Source organism: Neopsephotus bourkii, unplaced genomic scaffold (assembly GCF_033783945.1).
Source record: "Neopsephotus bourkii isolate Nb327-2 ecotype Australia unplaced genomic scaffold, CSIRO-AGI_Nbou_v1 NB_1760, whole genome shotgun sequence".
Classification (NCBI taxonomy): domain Eukaryota; kingdom Metazoa; phylum Chordata; class Aves; order Psittaciformes; family Psittacidae; genus Neopsephotus; species Neopsephotus bourkii.
The window spans coordinates 9,401,063-9,422,568 of record NW_026902234.1 but is presented as its reverse complement, the minus strand read 5'-3'; the positions used below and the strand labels follow the sequence as shown (position 1 = coordinate 9,422,568).

The 21,506-nt window shown below is 45.0% G+C and overlaps 1 protein-coding gene across 1 annotated transcript in view; it reads left to right on the top strand.

Moving 5' to 3' along the window:
* NAXD (NAD(P)HX dehydratase) overlaps positions 1-18,842 on the top strand; it is a 120,424-nt gene extending 101,582 nt beyond the window's left edge. Inside the window, exon 13 of the mRNA XM_061377760.1 lies at positions 18,826-18,842. The gene's annotated coding sequence lies outside the window, so the exon portion shown is untranslated. The remainder of the gene's footprint in view (positions 1-18,825) is intronic.
* Positions 18,843-21,506: the final 2,664 nt, after the last annotated feature.

The window sequence follows — 21,506 nt, the reverse complement described above, 5'->3', positions numbered from 1 at the left end:
GATACAGTTGTGCATGAGGCAGTTGAAGGGGCTCAGTGTTTTCTAAAGGTGTACTGAAGAGCCCCAGGATGCACTGCATCACCTTGCACAGATACTCCCTTCCAGCCAGACATATTCACAGTGACAATTCCTGTTTCACTTCTGAATAGGTACACTAAGCATATGTGCACACACATTGGTGTTTCCAGTCACTGTTACACCATCCTTGCCCTGCACAAACGGCCACTCCAAATCCCATCTGCTCCTGAGGTGGGTTAGGGTTGGTGTGTAATCTCTCTACTCTCTTACCCTTCTCTAAAGCTTTCTGGTATTCCATTCTCCCTAGCCGCTTACTGGCCATTCCTGCTCCCTCCACTTGCTGCTGTTGTGGCTAGTCCTGATGTTTCGTTTCTGCCTCAGCCACACTGTTGTCCTCCTATGCCTGCACTGAGAGCATTGATACTTAGCAGGGTTGTACTAGTGAAACTTCATATAGGAACTAGTGCAGGCACAGTCTCAAACAAAGCCTTTTTTTCATTAAATGCCTGCACTGGGTGTTTTGAATGTGAAAAGCCAGAAGAAAACACCAAAGGTGCAAAGGAGTATGGTAAGAAATTTCAGCTAAAGATGGATCAGTAGAGCAATATTTGTATTCCCTGAAATGAATGTATTTCCAGTTACTGAATGCTGGCTGTGGTCTCCCCATTTCAGTCCTTTGCAAAAGACGGCTGATGAACTGCAAAGCAGCTTGGAGCTACATCCCTTTTTGTGTTTTCCAGGTCTTGTGTTATCTTCCCAACTCGCCCTGTTACAGGCTACAACGTTGTTCTGCTGCTTGACCCTGAGGGTTGGCTGGACCGGTGTGGTACTGTTTGGCAGGTCTAATTTCAGTTGATGGGCACAATTAATTAGAGGGGCTCTGCTGTGGCACTAAGCTCTTTGCTGATGGAAGTGAAGCCGTCTCATGTTATACTGACATGCTGCCAAGTGCTGTGTACTGGGCAAACTTTGTTCTGGCTTTGCTATCTTGTCTAAAACGCTATCTTTACGAATCCTTAGTTATTTGCAGTGAATTTAATGGCCATGAGAATCTGTCATCCTTTGAGCCAGCTTTTGTTATTTCTGCATGACAGATCAGCTAGTTCGTAAGCTTCCTTTGGACGGGGCTTTGAGCAACCTGGTCTAGTGGAAGGTGTCCCTGCCCATGGGAGGGTGGGTGGAACTAGATGAGCTTTAAGGTCATGTCTAACCCAAATCAATCTATGATTCTGATACGATTCCTTGCACTGCCTGTCAGGGTGACAGTGCTGTGATTTGGGGAAATCATCTGCAGGTTTGAGAAAACACCTGAATACTTCAGTGACCTTTTCCCACTGAGGCTGCCAACGTAAGGCTTGAGGGAGAGGGCAGTTATTCCAGGGGCTAGTGATCAAGGTATGGTAGCGCTAATACCAAATCAGGAGGCGTTAAGGAAGTCACAGCAGCAGGAATTGCAAACTCCTCAAACTTCTCACTGAAAACATTCAGGTGGCTGTAATCACTGCTGGTCTGTGGTAGGTGTCACAGATAGGTCCATGCTGTGTTGCTGAACCATTCAGCTGATGACAGAGTCCTTCTGACTGCTGGAAAGCACTGTTTCAACACTCAAGGCGGCCGGCAGCAGACCTTACACTTGAGCAGTCCCCATCCTCTGGCGGCAGATCTGTTCTGCAGCAGGGCAGCTGGCAGTGAAGAGCTGGTGCTGAAGTGGGGAGGTGAAAGGTGCAGTGAGGGAGCCATTTGGGTGCTGTCAGCTCCAATTGTGAAATGTTCCCAGTGGGAGAGAGAGGGAGAGCCCCTGTGAGCAAAACATCGGTTTCAGCCACTGTATTACCTGAAAACATCCCAATTAAGCAGAACTACAGTCTCCATTAAGCAGCAGCAACCCTGGCCATTTGTGTCATTAGGTTTAAATAGGTTTTTTACTAATTAAGCACAGTTGCTGATTAACTGTGCCCTAATTTCAAGGAGTATGCAGAATAAATACAACTGAATCAGACTGCTCCACCACTCTCATTTTTTGGTAGGGTATTTTTAGTTAATCTTTGTAATATCAGTGAAAGGGGGAGAAAAATCCTGTAAACTGTTTCACAGAATAAAATACAAAAAAGGGTCTCTGTAATAGAAATGCTTCAAAACAAATGTGAATATCCTTGGAGCACATTCTGTTGCTTTAGTGAGGCTTATTACCATCCTCACAGCCCATTTGCTCTGCCTACATTAAAAACCCCAACCTGTGCTAGCCATAACTCAGAAAAGCTAATAGTTTTTCACTTCTGAATATCAAAAGTAGTGCAAACATTCAATGTGATGTCAGAAAATAATATAGCTAATAATGCTTCACACAGCTTCTTTCTTTCCCAGGTATTACTGAAGTCCCAAATGTAGCAAGAAGGAGGAATGACACAGTAAGGAAAAGCACCAGAGCACAGCACGTATAGGAAGTGCTGAGGCACAGTATTAAGGTTTTCTCCTGAGTTCAGGATGCCAAGATTATTTTTCCCAGTAAGCGTTTATTGTTGTTGGTAGTCAAAAAAGGCGCTTACTGGAGAAGTGTAAGTAAACATTGTGGGTTAACATCCTTGAGAAGGACTGCTGGCTTTGCTGTCCTCTCCGAAATACCTTGGAAATTCAGCTAACTATTTATAAAGACTTTGCATACTACCCATCTAACATAAGGTCATGGATTCTCAGGTGCTAGTTCAGCCTAGAGAAGAGAAGGCTCAGGGGAAGCCTTAGAGCAGCTTCCAGTACAGAAAGAAGGCCTACAAGAAACCTGGAGAGGGGCTTTTTACAAGAGCAAATAGTGATGGGACAAGGAAGAATGGTCTTAAGCTGGAAGAGGGTAGATTTAGATTAGTTATTGGGAAAAAATCTTCACTATGAGAGTGGTGAGGCACTGGCACAGGTTGCCCAGAGAAGCCGTGGCTGCCCCATCCCTGGAAGTGTTCAAGGCCAGATTGGATGGGACTTTGAGCAACCTGGTCTAGTGGAAGATGTCCCTACTAGTGACAGGGTGTGTGGAACTAAATGGTCTTTAAGGTCCCTTCCAACCCAAAACATTCTCTTTTATGCTGCAGTAATGAAGAGTGTGGAAGTAATCCCGGTCAGATGGATGGATGCTTTGTGGAAGTCAAAATTCCTTTTAGTTGCTGGGGAGAAAATCTAACCTCCATCCATGTTTTAGGTAACTAGTGAAGCAGGGAGCAAAAGCTGTCTGAAATGGCAGAATTCCCTGCAGTACAGTAATTTGAGTTTATATTCAACTGTGCACTGTGTCTATATAGTATATACAGTGTATATATACTTAAACTTTAATCTTTTAAGTGAATATTGTAAAACCTGGGTAAGACAAATGGTCAACTTTATGCTCTTGCTTTGTGGAAGAATTAATGCAATTTAAATGACTGTTCTCACTGCTCTACATCCTAAGCTCCCTCATCATATAATACAACTTTTCTAGTTCAATATTTTTTCTACAAAATAAATCAAACTTGGGGGGGAAGAAAGAGGGTTTTAGTGATAAGGATGAGAAACCCAAGTGAATTGTGCATAAATGATTTACCTGCATACAGAAAGGACTGTTTTGCTATGTTAATTAAAAGATATATATCAGGGGACTTTTCTTTCTGCCAGCCTCCTCTCTCCTTGAGATTTGCATGGTTTCATCTGAAATAAAATGCTCTCTTCTCATAATAGCTTCTTCAGGCTTATAACTTTGGGAAGAGACAATTTATTGGGAGCTCTATCAGTAAAAGATGAATTGTTAGATGCATGTTCCACACAGTGATTTTATTCAACAACTAAAAGATTAAGGCCAATTCCTTCAGAGAAGTCCCCTGAGTTTGAATGCTTTAGTTTGTAGGTGTCCCTGGAGGACATTGAGAGTAGAAGGAAATGAACGTCTTAAACCTTAATCAAGTCTTATCTATGGTCACAGTTACTTAAAAGCCTTGATTGTGATCATATCATTTTGGCACAGTGTCACCACAGAAGAGAAATATAATTGTTTGGATGGCCCTGCTTTTGCATTTCCATGCTTTATCAGGATTTGGTTTATGTTATGTTTTGTCTCAGTTTTTCTATCAGACGAGCCTATTCTGCTTGGATTGGAGACAGCTTCAAGAAGCCAAAAGTAATATTTTTTACTTTAAAATTACTGATACTACTGTCAATCTTTGTTATCCACACTTGTATGTACTTTTTTTTCTGGGAATATAGAAGATGTCATGAGAGTTCTATTGTGCTGAGCCCTTAGAATCAACACAAAGAAAGCTTTACAAAAGGGACAGAGAGACTTGTGAAGAGTGGAAGTAAGGCTACAATACTAAGGTAAACAGCTGGACTTCGATACCAAAAGTAATCCTCCCTGTCCATAAAAGATTTGAAGGAGTTCTATCTCAATAGAAATTCAAGGGAAATAGAGCATTAAATTTCCCCAAAAGATAAACACAAAGGATGTGACACTTCTGCACTTCTGCTAGTTTTGATGAAATGACCAGAAGCTGTTAATGTGCAAGAGCAGTAGTAACATTTTGCAAAGCCAGAAGTGTGTCATGCTGTATAAGAGAATATTGAAGAACCGTTAGAAGTGGGTTACCAAGGTTAGTAACCTTACCAGGCTGGTAACCCAGCCTGGAGAAGAGAAGGCTCCATGGAGACCTCAAAGCAGCCTTCCTGTACCTAAAGGGCCCCTACGAGAAATCTGGAGAGGAACTTTTTACAAGGGCGTGTTGTGACAGGACAAGTGGGAATGGCTTTTACATGAGCCTGTAGTGATAGGACAAGGGGAAATGGCTTTACGCTGAAAGAGGGGAGATTCAGATTAGATATTAGGAAGAAGTTCTTCACTGTGAGGGTGGTGAGGCCCTGGCACAGGTTGCCCAGAGAAGCTGTGGCTGCCCCATCCCTGGTGGTGTTCAAGGCCAGGTTGGATGGGGCTTTGAGCAACCTGGTCTAGTGGAAGGAATCCCTGCCCATGGCCAGGGGTTGGAACCGTGTGATCGTTAAGGTCCCTTCCAACTCAAACCATTCTGTGATTCTGTCACCTATACATGTTATTTTACAGAAGGCACCGCTGGCGAGGAGGTAGCACCCATGTCCGAGGAGGTTGCAAGGAAAGCAAAGAACCTTCTTTGTGCAAGTCAGAAGCCAGGGGTCCACTTACTGTGTCCAGCAGAGCAGGTGTCAAATGCTTTTGTGTTTCAGGACATAGTTTAGTAATGAAGTGGAGAGAGATGTTACATAATGTTGCAGGTGAAAACAAAGGAAGTTCTGGAGAACTAGCTGAAAAGTTTTGCACCAAAGCTCGAGAAGAGCCTCATCCTTTCTAACATAGGGCTTTTTAGATCAATTTCTTGCTTGAAGTAAAAACTAGAGCCATAGAATCAGATGTTGCTCCTTTGTATGCTGGACCCGGTCTTTCTGGACAGCAGAGATCCCCTTCAGTAAAAATACACATAAGGCATCTCTGCTCCGTATCAAGCAGCTGCTGGAGGCTGTTTTATTAGCATCTCACACACATCACAAATAGGTTTTGTCTCTGGGGTCTCTGTACTTTTACGGAAACCACCTAGGGCACATCCTCCTGGTAGATAGATGGCGATCTCACACACACTCTTTTGCACTCTCTTTTTTGGGGGAGAGGGGGAGTCTTCAGAGGGGTGTAATATACTTGAGGAGTGGATGTGTTTCATTCTCTGCAATATACCAGATGAATCTTTGGCAGCTTATATATCTCCTTACCTGTCAATTGCTTGTAGTGGACAGTTCAAGAAGATGACCACCAGCACAGGATCTCATTTACTTCAGCTTTAATAAGGGGGATACCAGTCATGTAAACTTTAGCAAGGTTTTCAATGTTCTATCCCATAATATTCATGCATCTAAATTGGGAATTTGCAGTCCAGATGGGTGGGCAACTAGGTGGGTAAGCAGCTCTTTGGGTGGGTTGGGCTCAGAGGGTCATGATTACTGGGTCATATACCTTCATCCTGGGAGCTGGTAATGAGTGGAGTCCTGCAGGTCTGTCCTGTGATCTGTCCTGTTTAACATCATTGACAGTGACCTGAAGGAAGCAGCGAAGGGCTCTCTTGCCAAGGTTGCCGGTCAGTAGGTTTGATGCTGGGGCTGCCATCCAGAGGGACCTAGACATGCTGGCGTGGTGGCTGACAGGAACCTTGTGCAGTCCAGCAAGGACAGCTGAATTCACGCAGCTCTCCAGAAGCCCATGGGCAAACACTCACTGACTCTTATTTCAGACATAAGAATCTACTGGAGCATTGGAGACAAGCTTGTTTCTTCATCCGTGGGGATCAGCATTGTAAAGGAAGAGTAAATAAGCAGAGTAACCCTATTAACCCATCTTAACTGATCCTGACACATTTTTACAGCTCTGGAGTCTTGCAGGGTAATGCTATTCTTTTTTCCTTGGATAAAGGTAATCCATGGTGATTTCTGTCAAATGCAAATTGATGAAAACGTATCACCAGCTTTTCTAAACCTTTTCCTTAACTGGGGTGCAGGACGAGGGAGTCCCTGGATTATATAATTTAGCTGGAGATTTATGTTTTGGTTTTGCTGTGCCTCAGGTAAGTTCCCAGCTCCCTGCATCTTGTTTCTGATCCATTTTAGACACATTCAAAACCTGACATGTATTTTTGGCTGTTGTTTTTTTATTACTACTTTAGCTATGAACAGAGCTGTTTGAGCTGCTCACAGTGGTAGGAAGAAGTTTGATGCCGAAACACTCCTGAGTTCTGAGTTTCCTGAATATATTTCTGTAGCAGTGTGATTTTTTGGCATTAGCCATCCATGTGACTGAAGCAACATGGAACTTCTTATCTTTTTTTGGAGTGGTGTTTTCATAATTGCAGTTTTCATTCTATGTATCTTGCAAGTCAGGAAGGAGATTCACAGTGAAGATACCATATTTATTGGAAAGGAAGATGAAGGTTTTGATTAAAAGGATGAAATTAGACAGCATGAAACTGTGCACAGGCCTATGGGTCAGGAGCTGGTGCCTCTGCCACCTTGTCCTCTGTGCAAGACAGGAACTCCGAAGCTGGTACAGCTGTATTTGCTGATGCTGTGATGCCTGGAGGTGCGCAGCTGGGCACAGCAGCAGTACCACACCTCCCTACAACTACACTGAGGTAGTAGGCTATGGGGAGAAATGAAGCTTTTTCTGCAGAGCTGAACCTGGTCCAAGAGACATTCATGGGGTGTCATCTGCCTCAGCGCACAGACTTCCTGGCCTGGGATGTGGATGTGAAAGACGCAATCACTGGCCGTGTATGCCCATGGCCATGTATGCTAAAGGGTATACAAGAAGCAGGGGGGGATCCCACACAACAGGTTTGCTGACCCACAGAGGCAAGTTTGGCTCTGTTCTGGGAAAAGGACCTCTGTAGCAGGCTGCTGCTGGCCATTATGTTTCTTTCGTGCTTCAAGATCCCAGAGGGGAAGTACAAGTGGCTGGCAAAGCTGTGGAGCAGGAGAAGGGCACTTTAATCGTGCTGCAAAAATAGCAGCTGTGAGCCCTGTGTCGGGGTGGCATGAGCGAGGGATGGAATGAGCAAGGCCCTGTCTCCTCATGTGCCGCAGGAGGTCATGGGGCAGGGTGCTGCTGAGGGCCTTGGAGGCCAGCCCATCCGCAGGGGCTGTGCAGGCCATGGGCGGGTTTTTTCCTGGTTGCAGTAGCGTGCCTGTGAAACCACGGGTTATTGGTTTGCTGCAAGTTGTCTTCTTTGTGCTAATAGAGAGCTGTTTCTGTAACTTCTGAATGTACTTGGCCCAAAGCAGGACGAGCCAGGTCTCTTGTGTATACTGGAAGCCTACTGTAAGAAGCAAGAGTGAAGATGAACATAAATCAACCCAAGGAACAGGTGCTGCTGTAGAAGGTTGGGAATTGGGACTAAACTGTCATTCACATGCATGAGCACAATTCCTACTGATTTCATATCTCACATCTCTGACTACATGCATGGCGTCTTATCACTATGTCTATGGCACCCTGTGTCAGATGAACCCCTACAGCTTTCCCCAAATGGAATCTGAAATATGTTTTACACGACATTTAAAGTCAGTAACTCTGTTTTCACAAGAACCAGTACATCTGGAGGTTCATTTTGTTTTAATAAACAGTCTTGATTTTTCCTAAGGATCCCATGCTGCAAACATTGCCAGGCTTTTATGGGATTGGACACATCAGATTACTCTGTATGATTCCCTCTGTCACTATGGCATGTCATGCCCACTGTAACTGGGTAAGTGCAGATTTGCCAATCATCCATGAGGAAACTATAAGACAATTGATAAATATACCAGAAAGGAAGATAAGCTGGTGTCTGTAAGTTGGCTAGTTAAAATGTTAAAAATATGCAAATAACAGGTTGGTAGCAATTTTAAATGCACGTATTTACAAAAGGGCATAAGCAATGACTGAAGTCAAGGCAGAAAGATGCTCTGAGACATTCATACCAAAACAATTGTCTCGGCTTCTGTGTCCTGTTATCCACTAGATCAAAGATCCATGTAAATTCACCCACTTTACGTCAGATTAACTATCAGTATCAGCATCAAAACCTCTTTGGTTATCACTGTGCTGTGATCCAAGACCTTGATTTCCTACTGTGACAGCCAAGACACTGACCCCCCGGGGCCACTGTGCTCACGCATCCCCACTCCTTTTCCTGTGAGGGAATCCCCACCTCCAAGGAACAACAGCCACTCCTCTGCTGCAATTTTGCCTTGCAGTTTGCAGCTCAAGGCTAGGCCTTTGCTAGAACTGGACCTGCCTGCAGTCTGTCCTGGGCTCTTGGAAGTCCCCATTCACACACAAGTTCGGAGAGAACCTGTAAACACCAGAAAGGAAAAGCTTTTGGCTGCCTCCAGTCCCTTCCCATGGGGCCACCTGCACTCTGTTTTGCAGGAGCTGGATGAGTAAGTGTAGGTGGGATGTGGCGACACCGAGTAGGCAGGGTAGAAGTCCCATTACACATTGCCTTGTGCTGCCCCAGCAGACCTAGTGTTTATTTTGCAGATGGTGAGCTGATTCTTTTAGCAGGAGAGCAAAGGGATGGCATTAGTATCTAGGGTAGCTGCGCTAGTAGCTAGGGTTGTCTCGCTTCCCCGTTGCGTAGGAATGAGATCTGCCAGGTTTACATCTCACTCAGCCTTAGGGAAGCTATGAAACAAGACGACAACTAACAGCTAGTGGCAGAGAGAGGGAAGGAAAGGGAGTTGTAAAAAAGGAGGTCTCTATGAGTGAAAAGCTGTAGAAGGATGCTGCAGCAGGGCTGTCAGAGCAGTCTGGCAAACCCTGCTAACTTCAGCCTTTATCCAAACCTCCGTGGTACACATCTCTGCCTCAGGAGAAGCTCCTTCATTAAGGAGCAGTCATTATATCCTTTAATTGCAACAGAAAAGCACCCTCTGAATGGTGACAGGCTCCAGATGTACTACAGTGCATGCAGCCCCAAAGATTATCCTTCCTTTTTGATTAAAGTTTGTCTCCATAGTGCTTTAGAAAGGCACCACAGAGTTCCAGGGAGACGCTGTGTATTTCTGAGCTCTCACCTGGTTCTTCTCTGGACTCACAAGCTCCTGATGCTCCTGTCTGCTGCTGGTACCATCATTCCCTGCAGTTTGGTTGCCTTAGTGAACTGCACTTTTCCTCCATACTGGCTTCATACGGATGCAGCAGCTTTGGAGAGGGGCATCAGCAGGAAAAAAAACATTTAAACAGCCTGCCAGAGTCAATTCCTAATTCCTCTGTGCTCACCACCAGGCACTGTGCAGGCAAAGCACAGCTTCACCTGACCTGTGGTACCTGAGGCACAAGCTAAGGAGGTGAGAGCCAGTACTGGTAGTACCACCAGGATGTCAGTGTCACACACAGCCTGGGATAACCACCATCCCAGACAGGCATGCACGCTGTCAGTTGGTTCAGCTGGGCCCTGCAGCTGGTGAGCTGTTTAATTGCAACCAGCTTTCCATGGTACAGACGACACCTATTTGGAAAGGTGAAATCTTGTTCTCTTGCACATCTGAAGCCCCAACAAGTTGCTGTCAAGCCAGAGCCCTTCGCAAAAACATCAGACATGGAGAAGTTTTCCCAAGGTCTGGTGACAACCTTAATCCTTGAAATACAGCTCCTCCAGCTCCTGTGCTGAGCCCCTGTCCCCCTGCATGGAGGGCACAGCTCAGCTGGCTTTCAACCTGTGAAATCAGGTGACTTCAAGTGACCATAGTCCCTTATGAACCACATCTTGAATTTTCAGGCTGGGTCACATGGAGACAGGCTATGAGAGCTGCCTGCCATGTCTTTTACATCTATTCAGCTTTCCCACTCTCTCTGTGCCCACAAAGCAGCAGCGATCTGCAAGTTCACAGTCCCCAGCCCACAGGGCTTGAGCTACTCTTGTATTCCTGTGAACTGTTTGTACAGCCTTTTTGTCCTGAACTAGGCACTGTGTCAGTTTTTCCTCTCTCAGAAATAAGCACTTCAGCAAACAGGCGGTATTAGGAGTGCTTTAATGAAATTTGGATGGGCTGGGGTTTGAACAGCCAGGCCCCCCTGTGAATATGAAGGTTCTCAGTCCAGCCCTGCTCAAGCAGCTTCCCTCATGCCTCTACCTCTTTCTTCCTCTGCAGTGTGTTAGGAAAACAGTGTTGAGAAACAAAAGGAATAGTAGCAGTGCTAGGATGAATGAAGTCCACTGTATTTAGGAGAGCTGGAAAATATCAGTGATCATTTTTAAAGACCAACATCTTGTTATATGAGAATTTCTGAGTGTCCTACAAAAACAAGTTTATCACCCCATCCCAATGTAAATGTGAAGGCTGAAGGACAGAGGATGTATTCAGGGTGGCACAGCAAGTTGATGGGAGGCCACGGATGGAGCAAGCTGGGAATGTGAAGCATGTTCAGAAGAGAGCAGAGCAGAAGGCAGCTTATGTTTCAGCAGCCAATGTATTTTCAAATGGGATTGTTATTACTTTTTCCCTTTATCTTGAGGTTTGGATATACATAAATATCTATTAAACTAAAAACACTGTTTAGTGTGCAGAATGTGTGCAGAAAGCATTGGCCAGCAGCCATGGGGAGCCATGCCCCCTCCCTCAGCCTAGGGACAGTTTTTTCCACCACTACAGGCAGGGCATCACCTGCCTTTCTCATGTGGCTTCGTTGGCCAGGCTATCCTGTGAGCAGCAGCACTGCAGCATGAGGTGCATGGGGAAAACCACACGCTGTTGGGCTCCAATCTTCAGTTATTTACCATCTTGCCTTAATCTTGAGCTGCTGGTCCCTACCTGGACACCTCTGTAGCTTCAGTGCTATTACTGCTCCTCTGGAGGCTCTTATTTGCTTTGCTCATATTCTTGGGGAACTTGATAAACTAAAATAGATTCTATAAATTCCATGGATAATATACAGCTCCAGTGACATGGCCTGAAGCTTTTATTGGCAATTGTCATCTCTACCTACGGATTCTTTTTTGTACATGATTTCTTCCCACTAGCTTGGTTATGGAGAGGTTATTGCTGAGGCAATAATCTTCTCATACGTGTTTATGATACTGCTCCTACAGCCCATAGCAGAAGGAAAGTCACTGCCTGAGAAGGGCACTCAGGTGCCCAGCTTGAAAGTGTGCTGCAATTTTGGTATAGGGAAGGTGTGAAGCAGGAACAGCTGGATGAAATTCCCCAGTTTGTGCTGTGCAGAATTCGTGGCCTGAGGGATTTCCCCTGGTGCCACCTTTAAGCAGTGGCATTTCTTCAATCCCCTGCTTTCTGTATTACTTGGACAGGTGTTTGGTGTTTGATCATGACTGCAAAGAGTGACTATGAGAGGAAGTCCCGCTCTCTGCTCGTGCTGAAGGGACATGAAGAAGAGCCTGATTCCTACTTCCATGGAGAGTTGCTTCACGTCTCTGACTGCACTGGGGGCCCTGCCAGTGGTAGGCAATGAAAAGGTACTGTCAGTTCAAGGTACTGTTTTTTAATATGCTTCCCAGTTCTTATATAGCAGAGTAACATAAAAAATACCTTTACCTGAAGATCTACATTCCCAAGCACACTTGCAAGCATCCCTGAATGGTTTGGGTTGGAAGGGACCTTAAAGATCACCTGGTTCCAACCCCCATGCCATGAGCAGGAACACCTTCCACTAGAGCAGGTTGCTCCAAGCCCCATCCAGCCTGACCTTGAGCACTGCAGGGATGGGGCAGCTACAACTTCTCTGGGCAACCTGTGCCAGTGTTAGCGTAATCCTGTTTCAGGGTGGTCAGGCCAGAGCTGTGCCCTTCAGGACTGGGATCACACCTGCCAGTGCAAACCGCTGCTCTAACTCTCCATCTAACTCTCCTTTACTGGCTCAAATGTATTCCAGAAACTTTGCCAGGGTGGTTGTGAGATGCCAGGAGTTACAACCAATTGTGCCAAAGCTGCCAGTGCCTTTGCTGTGCCCAGTCACCAGATCCACCTTGCACATCCTTAGTGGACCCAATGATCTTAAGAGTCTTTTCTGACCTAAATGGTTCTGTGATTCCTCTTTACTTTGCTCCTCAGCTCGCTGAGCCCTGGCATTTTTCCAGCTTCACAACCCTGAGCACTGAGTACCCACATTTGCTTTGGGCACTCAGTGCAGGGTCCCTCCCTAGATGAAGGGAGAGCAGGTTCTCGTGGCTGGGTTGCAGACTCATTCACGTGTGTGTGTGTGTGTGTGTGTGTGTGTGCAGGCACCAGCCCCACAAGAACACAGCCTTGAGCCTTATCGGCAGGACAGCATCTGACCTCCCTGGGCCAAGGTGCCACAGCCAGACACTGTTCCCACAGACACCCCAGCCACCAGACCACCCTTCCCTCACTTCAGGGGGTGTTCCAGCCATTTGGGGATCACCTGAAAAAGCTCTTCCTGTTGGAAGGGTTTAAGGGCATTGTGCACCCTTGCCTCCCAAGCAAAGAAAGGGCTACGGGCAGGAGGGAAATGAAGTCCTCTAGGATGGTACATCAGATGCTTTTACTGGAAATGCAAATTATAGTATTGTGTAACACTGATGAATGTTCTAAATACAACAAAATAAATTACCTAGTCTATTCACCTATTCTCTCATGAAAACCTACTGGTTTGGGCTGGCCTCATTTTCTCTTTGTCTGCAGCGTTTTGATCGCATCCTGTTTAATTTCCTTTTCTATCTAGAAACCACATTTCTAAATGTGATCACTGTTAGTGTGCTCTGCCTAATTGGTTATAATCATCCTCACTGACGGAGGCTGAATTCAAAGAAACCCAGTAAAAACCGATACACTGTTTTTCCCTGTTAGCCTTGTCTGTCAGGCTGGTTTTTGTTGTTACACTGCCACCACAGCTGGTAAAATTCCCACAGCTCTAAGGCACCGTTAAGGGCAGCCAACATGGAAAGCATCCGGCAGCGTGTGAAGAAAGATGAAGGCAGGAGCGGGTCCTGTCCTCCAAACAGAGGCTGCCAGCAGAGACCTCAGACTTGAGGCTTACTTCATGGTGTCCTCCTTCCAGGGGGGATGTCACAGCATTATATTTACAGCACCTCAAGGGCTGCACTGTCTACCTGCTGGGAAGACACATGAAGTCTGGTGCCCTTTTTTGCCCTGCAGCAGGAGAGCTGCTGCCGGTACCCTGCTATGGTGGCACAGGCTGCTCCTCCTGCTCGGCTGGCCTGCGGGCTCTGCCCGAGCTGGCTGTTTTTACAGCTGTTAGCTTCGTCTCAGATTTATTTGCTCTCATATTTTCCTTACTCAGTTTCTCAATTGTTGCCCTTCCTGAAAATAGTTTTTGCAGAGACTTATTCCCTTGGCTTGATGGAGGGTTTTCCATACCTACACAACCACTCCTCCCCAGCAGGGCTACCAGGCTGGCACAGAGGTGCTGGCCTCACAGGCGGACCCACCATGGATTTGTCCCCTCGAATCTCACTGGGCAACCAGGCCGGTGGCCAGGCATCCTCCTGAAAGCTGCTTTCTCCCAGGAACAGCATGTTGCCTGATATGTAGCTGCACCCTTTGGCCTTCTGTAACTATGTCCTGGGCTGGTGGATCCAGCTCTGCTCTTGAGGAAGGCAGGTTGAAGCCAGAGCCCCCTGCTTCTGAGCCTTTGGGCACTTGAGAAGCTTACAGGGCAAGGCAGCAGCAGCTCTGCTGGCTGTGCAAGGCAATGACACTCATGCAAGCTGCAGGTCACGTTATAAGGGCTTTTGCTAGGATTCAAGAAAGCTTTATAAATGAACCATAGAGAAAAATGGCTGTAATTTTTCAGAGCTCACTGTATATAAAGATGGCATTTACCCAGAGAAGCGCTGTTTCCACAGTATACAGAGATCTGGAATATGCTGTTAGATTGATCCCTTGTAGCTGAAAATTACCATTACTGTTCAATTGCATACAGACATCTTAAATTATTAATGGGATTCCTGCCTGAGGGTAAACATTGTACATTCACAGTCTGAGATTTTTAAGAGCAATTTGATTGCTCACAACTAGGGCTGTTAAATACAGTTATTTGCTTTATACCTCTTAAATGGATCAATATCAACCAAAGAAGTATCGGAGGATAGAGAGTGAGCATAAAGAAGTAAGAGCAAAGTTACTACAGTTTCCCTCAGGTCTTAAGAGATTTCTAAATCTGTCCAAGGTTTTGTCCCTTAACTTCCTGCACAGCAGTTTGGGAACAGGCCCCAGACCCCCCCACACCATCTCCCTTACAGTCATGGTTGTCCTATGGGCTGTTTTCAGGAGTACCAAAAGTATGCAGCTTACAAGCTGGGAAGGAGATGACCATACATGGCCCTTGCATCAGGGGTGCAGTCCCACAAGCTCTTGGTCACCCAGAGGATTAGCCTTTGTGCTTCCCTCTCTGTATGGGAAGCTGTATGTCACTTGTGGATCCAAATGGATTCTTTCCAAAAAGACGCACCAATAGAAGTGGCACATAGGTCTTCAATCTGCCTCTTTGTCTTCATGCTACACCTTGATCAGGCACCTGTGTCCATTAATGTTGCTCTTTCTACTCTTCTCCTCTCACCAGTTTCTTGAAGCTGACTGTCCCATAGGAAAAGTCAGGCTGAGGTGGAAGAAGCTGCTTTGCCTTCTCCTTCCCATGTTCCTGTTTGTACTATTCCTCCTGTTGCAGCTGTCTTGGGGGTAAGGTTTCATAAGATGGTGTGAGCCAGAGTAACAGCTCATTGCTGCCAAAAGGGGATGGTTCCCACCCCAGCCCCTGGCCAAAGTTCCTACCACCACCTCTGGTACATATGTGAGGCACTGGGCTCCTCTCTGAGCAAAAGCAGTGGGCAGGTTTCACCATTTCAGTAGGTTAATGGGCACAGGAGAGCACCTCTGCTGGCTCAGGTGGCCATAAAGCTTCAGCCACAGATCACAGCTCCCCTTTCTGCATGTGCTTCTCAGGTGCCACCTCTCTCCCCACAGAAAGACAGAGTCCTCAGGGTGTCAGACACTTCAACACACCCTGTGCTGTGTGTGGGTGCCAGGTGCCCGAGCTCACAGGAGAAATTCAAGGGAGAAGTTTGAGCCTTCCCTTTCGGCACAAAGGTGATGATATTTGCTACTGCAAACCCAGGCATGCAAAGAGAAAAGCTCTTCTTTCAACAAAAAGCACACATAAGCAGAGTTGTGCAGCTTTGAAAAGTACTTATCTTATGGCCAGACTCTAAAGTATGGTTAATTTTAATTCTTGTAAGTAAAATAACTTTCTGTTATTGAAAAGAGAGACTAACCCAGTTACTTCATTTTTAATCCAGGCTAAACCTATGCAGGCACTGGCAAATCCTTTCTTATACAGAGTCATTCCCAATGAATTAACTCATACCATTGCTGTCTATCCTATTCAATCTACCCATTTCTTTATGCAGCCCTGCTGCCCTCTGACTTCACAACAATGTCAGATAACTTCAGCACTGAAGTAATGAAGACGGTGATTTAGTATGCCCTATAGGAAAAAGAGAAAAGATCAGACTTCTAACATTGTGGAGAGAAGTGCTGTTATATTTGATGCCTCATTTGTCACGAACAGTATCTTAATACAAGGATGTTTCACAATATGTTAATCTTATATCAAGCATGTAATTATTAAGACTGACGTAACACACCTAGAATCACAGCACAGTAATTAGCCTTCCTAGTGCCACTAGCTCAGAGCATTTAAAAACGAATGGTGGAGTTCAGAGATCTGATTCAGTGTGCTCACAATTCCCAAACAGTTAATCAGAGAACTCCATCCGCCCAAATGTCACCATAGATGTGGCCTGATATAATAGGCCCAAATGTATTTAGAATTTGAAAACGAGAATGAGCTAATAAGATTTTTGAGTCTGAATAGATTGGGGTGAGTTTCAAAGTCAATGTTTGAACCAGATATTAAGTGGATTCTGTGGTACTTTGCAGCACGGTCCATACACAGTGAACGACTACAGCATAAGGTTCAAAGGTAATCAAATAAAAAAGTAAAACCACCACCACCAACGTTGCTTTTGGTGAAATTACCTCTTCATAAACTTTTAGGAGGTAAAATATCACACTGACAAAGTATGACCATTCTGTTTTCCCCCGGGGAACATAAACGTAAGGGATGTTGATACTACAACATGAAGACCGAAGACTCAAATCTGATCCCTAGAGACGTATTTAGCTAGACTTGACATTCAGGCCCAGAAGGCTATGCCAAGTCGTTTAAAAGCCCAGGACTTCATTTTTAGCCAGACGTTCCTACATTACAAATGCACAAATGCCATTCAAAGCTGACCTAGAAAGAATTAAGTGACACTAACATCGTAACATGAATCCATCTTCAGGAGGTGTTACACAGTTCTGATTTTGTTTAATACATCACACTTGTGAAGCTGAGGTTCGGAAGTGATGGTATAGTAATTTGTTAGCACTAGAGTGCAAAAGCTTTCTGACATGGGGGAGGATAATCCAAAGCTGGGATATTTGAGCCATCTAGTGGGGTTTAAAAAATAGCCACCAAAATCCCCTCAAAGCAAAGGAAAGCGCTTGAGCACTTTGAATAAATCCCAGTCCATAGTGTGGATATCAAGGCCAGCAAGGTCAGGCTATTAACTATCAACAAATCAGAGGTACTACAAACACTCTTCAGACATTTCCATGGTATAAGTCAACGTGATCAGAGTCAAGGAGGTAATAAATGAACTCTTTAATCACAAAACCCTCCCTGGTAAGTTACTCTCAATCAGAGACATTTGCAAGGGTCATGGGCTGGATGCCAGGAACTCTTTGCTAGGCAAAGCCTGAGTGGAGGGTGAGCAGGACTTGTGGGTGAAGGCAGGTTCAAGCAGTGAAGTCTTCCAAGTGTATTAGGACTCCCATTTCATGTGCCCTTTACTTCTTTATTATTTCATTGAGCATTGAACATGGTCTTCTCAGCTGTGTCAAAGCAGCAGATTTTTCCAAAGAGGTTATTAGAGGAAATATTTCTCCCTTGGCTATCACACTTCACTGTGCATGATGTCCTCCAACACATGTGCTGAACCGTATGCACTTCCAGTTTGTCCCAGGCCATCCTATTTAGCAGTTTGCTGTTTCTGTAAGGAATATCACCATCTCCTGGATCACTGTGAGATCTCTTTATTAGTAAACGAAACTCAAAATGGACATAAACCAGGTTTATTTGATCAAAATAAAATGTTAAGCAAGTGTGAAGTGTTAACCTGCTTACAAAAGACTGTACCTGCCACCCATCCTCTGTTTTAGCTGTTCTCTTTTTCTCTTTAGCTGTTCTCCCTTCCTGGTACTGCTTTACTTCAAACAACAGCTTTTTAGAGAGGAATCCCATTATCAGCTTTTTTATTCCTGTTTGCACATGGACATCTTAGGGTTGCTCTTGAAGTGCCAAAGTGTGCTGCTCCACAAATGCAGAGCACCTGTGTATTGTGCTGATGCTTAGCCATTCACCACACCACTTTTTTGGACTATGTGAGAATACTAATGAAGTATTTCTTAAATGTGAGCTGTTTGAGTAGAGAGCCCTTGATCTGCCAGTTTTTCCTCATCTATTTACCCTTTCTCTCAAGAGCCAGGCAATTTGCAACCATCAGCTGACTTCCTAACATTTTACAAATCACACATAGAGAAGGAGCCTTCTGGGACAGCACTTTCTGGTTCAACTTCCCAGAGACAGTAGGAACCTTTTTGTGAGCTGCATGAGAATTTGCTACTTACACACTTTAAATGTCTGACTTTTGACAACATGTCTATTTGCCCAGTCCATGTGATGCCCTCGGCATCTGCAGAGGCTACACATGCCTGTGACAGCATGGATGTCAGACCTGACAGGCTGAGTGCAGGAGATTGTCTTGCAGAGCATCTGTGTTTAAGTTCAGTAGGAGAAGCGAGCTTTAGGAGGAACTGGGAAACTAATAAAATCAAAATCACAAGAAGGCTTATTGTTTCGTTTCAACTATTCTGTCACCAGCGCGGTCTTCATCTCCCTTGGCAATTTATTTTAGATTTCTCCTTCTGAAATTGGTGCAATCATAGGTAAAGTGGTGATGAGTTGTGCTACTCTAGCCTTGACCTTTAAAATTCAATGCTAACATAATTTGAGGGTAGTAAACAAAAAAAAAAAAAATAACCCTCTTTTATTTAAAGGGATTTTTGTTCCTTTTGCAGAGTAATCATTCCCGGTAAAGTGATAAAAATTGAAGCAGCTGCAAATCTGTCTCTGTCTCATATTGAGTACCGAGCTCAAAGTCAAGTTTTGCAGCCCTTAGATTAGCAAAAGGCAAAACAAAGGAAGGAGAGGATGAGCTGGTCTCTCTGTGCTGTGAAAGGCACAGGGCTAACAGCAGTTTCCTTATGCTCTTGGTAGCTTCATCCAAGTGGAGAATAGCTCAAGAAACCCCTCTTGCTTCAGGTGTTCCCCCTGACACTGGGCATGAGTGTGAAACCATCACATCAGTAAGGAAACACAAGGCAAGACTTCTCTGAGCAGTGTGGTCGCAAAAAGTGCATTTTAGAGCACCTCGTTACAATAACGTGAAAGTGATAAAGGCTGTTGATAGGCTGTTAAAAGATACAGCCAGAAAGTACCAAATGAGACTCAGATGCCTTATGGACATTGCATCAGGGGATGAAAGGAAAAATGAATTTTAAAGGACTCTAAAAGGAATTCAAAAAAGCCACACGTCCATGTTTTTAAACAGTAAAGAACACTACCACAAGTTAACTAAATAAACAAGCTCTTTCAGAAAATGGAAGACATCTCCCAGTGAGGGTGGTGCAAAAAAGGACAAGCTCTGGCAAACTAGATGGAAAACCACAGCATGGAAGGCCAAAAACATTTCCTTAGAATTAGAGGGCAAAAATGCTACCATGGCCCTTGGGGCAGTTCAAACCCTTTCTTTGCCTATGAATCTGTCTCAGATTAACGTGCCAGTAGAAGAAAATCTAGACCAAACTGATAGCTGGGGCTCTGGCAGGGAAGCTCAAGGACTCCAGAGGTGCATGTGCCAAATCCCAGCAGCGTTTTACCTGCGGGTGAGGTGAGGTCTCCTTGTGCAGAATAGAGTTGGCTGATGCAGCAGCACCTCTTTTTAAAATGGCCAGTTCAGAGATCACGGATATGAGCTGACTTTCTGGAAGACAGTCTGGTTGTCAGGCTAATGAGAGACAGCAAGCAGCAGGAGACGCATGGATGAACAGGACATACAGGAAAGAATCCATCTGGATTTTGTAAGAGGAGGAATCCTGTTTCATCAGATGCATTTTCATCCAATTCTTTCAAAGCATCTTCTTAAGGCCCTTAAATCTTTGAAGAAATGAGGATACAGAAAAGTTTTAAGAGCAGTTTTAAACGTATGGAATAAAAGTAGGGATAAATAAGCTAGAAAGAGAATATGGGTGAAGCTTGAGAGAAATTTATGTTGTGACAGACCTTTTTTGAAATACTGGTAAGTGATGTAGGAAGAAAAGCATCCATCATGAGGTGAGAGGGTTTGCTGGCCATACAGAATTAGGCAGTTATCTGAACTGAAGCCTGCTGCAGGGAGGATCTCACGGTATGGATTAACTAGAAAAAAGTCAGAGATGAAAATGGGTGTTATTACGTTCACAGTAATTCATGTAGGGAAATCAATCTTAATTACATACATACACATAATGATGGGCTCTCCATTTCCTCTAACCACATAAGAATGATCTGGTAGTGCTTTGAGAATATCAGCTCAGTGTTAAGTAGTAAAAGACTCTTGGTAATTACTAGGGAAAGAAGGGAGTGCAAAACAGGGTGCATCATTACACTGCAGATTTATGATGTATCCTCATTTCCTACACTGTCATCTCATCTCAAAAGGTTATAGTCAAAATGAAAAAGAGGTACAGAGAATAACTAGAATTTGCTGTATAGATCCACTTCATAAAAAGTACTGCACAGAATATGATTCCTCTGCTTGGAAAATAGATGATTGAGGAGAAATATGATGTAACTATAAAATTGTGTGCCGCACAAGAAAATTTATTCACTGTTTCTCGCAGAACCAGGGGTCACCAAATGAAACAGTCAGAGGCAGCAAATAAAGAGGAGTACTTTTTCACACAGTGTATATTGAATTTGTGGAGCTCACTGGCAAAGGATGTTGTAGAAGTCAAAATTAGAAACAGGGTCAAAAATAATGAAAGAGACTAATGGGGGGAGGCAGTCAAGGGCTATGGAAAACCAGTGTAGAAAGCCAATGCTCTGGCTGGGGCAGCAAGCTGGGTAGGAGCCACAGTGAGCCCTGACAGCAGGCATGACCAACAGGATCTGCGGCTGCATCAGCAGAAGCACAGCCAGGAGCTTCATCAGGGGTTGTCCCCTGTGTCCAGCACTCGTTGTTAGTCCACATTTGGGCACTGTGCCTAACTTGGTGCCCCCCAGTGCAGAGAGACACCAACAATGTGGAGTCAGTTCACCCCTATGACGCTAAGGAGCATTGCCCATGAGCAGAAGCTGGGGCAGCCTAGGGCAGAGACAGCTTTGGAGGCACCTCACAGCCAACTCACAATGCCTATGGGGAGGGAATGGAGCGAGGGCCGCTATGTGTGGCAGGGCAACAAGGTACAACAATATGAGCTGAAAGGAGAGGGATTCAGGCTGGGTACGGAAACCTTTCCCCACGAGGACAGGCAGGGCAGCAGGCAGGCAGAGGGACGGGCTGCCCAGAGAAATTGGGCAGGTTCCATCCTTGGGAGGGTTCCAAGAGTGGGTGGGCAAAGCCCTGAGCAACCTGGCCTGATCCCACTGCTTCTTCGAGTGGGGGTGCATGAGGGACCTCCTGAGGTCCTTTCCAGCCTGAATTACCCAGTGATCCCATCCTCTAATCCTCTGATCCTAATTCATTTAGTTAGAAATTCCCAGAGATCATACAGCTGTATTGGGAAAAACATAATACTGGATAAGACTGTCCCTGAGTCAGACACAGTGCATCTGATTATTT